The following is a 1,390-nucleotide window of genomic DNA, read 5'->3' as shown; positions in this document are numbered from 1 at the left end:
GTAACTCAGCAAGACAGTTTTACTTTTGCAAAAGGGTGCAATGGGTCATTGGATATAGTAAGTACATCCTAGCTAGAAGCTTAATAGGTTTATTATCTATTTATTTGAGACAGGTTCTTTCTGTAGCCCCAGCTGTCCTGGAACTCACTATGTAGACCAGGCTGGCCTTGAACTCACAGCGATCTGCCTGCCTCTGCTTCCCAAGTGCTAGGATTAAAGGTGCGCACCACCACACCCAGCTTATTTTTATTTTATGTGTATGAGTGTTATGCCTGCCTGTGTGTAAGTGAACTCTTGGAGGTACAGTCCCCTTAGAGGACAGAAGAGGCCATCAGATCCCCTGGAACTGGAGTTATGGACAGTTGTTAGCTGCCATGTGGGTGCTGGGATTTGAATCTGGGTCTTCTGTAACAGCAGTCAGTGCTCTTAACCACTAAGCCATCTCTCCAGTTCCATGATAGGTTTTTATCCTAACACAAGAATACTGTGTCTTTTCTACATTGGCTGGGGTCTGACATCAAAGTCTTCCCCAGTTGGCTAGTCTTAAAAGAATCTGTACGGAGGAAATAAAGGAAAGGGGGAAAGTGTGGGTGGCTCGGGACAGTCAAATTCAAGTTCTGGGGGTGCAGCATGGCCTTTGTGTAAACAAGTTTTACAAGGTGACAGTGGAGATTACAAAATAGTTATTACAAAAGTTACATTCTTGTGATCATTCTTTTGATAGAAAAAATTTGAAATTCTTGGTAGTTATTTCTCTCAGGAACTGTTCCAGGTAGGATTCGTTACCCCATTTTCCAGATGTGGAAAAGAAGCTGCGAGAGTAAGTTAGAGAGCTGATTTAAAAGCCAGGACTCAAGATACTCTGTAGCAGATGGTTAAGATTTTTGGGTAGTGTACTGGATAGCTTTAGTTGTCAACTTCACATACTTGGGTAGAGGGAGCCTCACTTGGGGAATTTCCTCCATTGGACTGACCTGTGGCCATGTCTGTGGGGCATCTTCTACATTGTTGAGTGATGTGGGAGGGCCCAGCCCACTGTGGGTGGTGCTATCCCCTGGCAGGTGGGCCTGTGTTACGTAAGAAAGCAGACTGAGCATGGACCAGGGGAGCAAGCCAATAAGCAGCGTTCCTCCATGGCTTGTGCTCCAGCTCCAGCCTCCAGGTTCCTTCCAAGTTCCTACCTTGGGCTCCCTTATAGTGCGCATGTGCTGGGTGCCCTGGTGCGGCACGGGGATCGGTCCCCTGGTCTCAGCCGCGTGCTGTGGAAGAAGGCGGGTCTGGCCCTGCGGGCTTCTCCGTGTCTCTGTGGGTCTCTGTTGTTGGAGCATTGTCCAGCCGTATACCGCCTTAATCCCCCCCATCCCATCCCCCCCATCCCATATCCATTCCC

The sequence above is a fragment of the Nannospalax galili genome, unplaced genomic scaffold, assembly GCF_000622305.1.
Source record: "Nannospalax galili isolate Female #2095 unplaced genomic scaffold, S.galili_v1.0 scaffold389, whole genome shotgun sequence".
Lineage (NCBI taxonomy): Eukaryota > Metazoa > Chordata > Mammalia > Rodentia > Spalacidae > Nannospalax > Nannospalax galili.
This window is presented reverse-complemented; position numbering follows the sequence as displayed.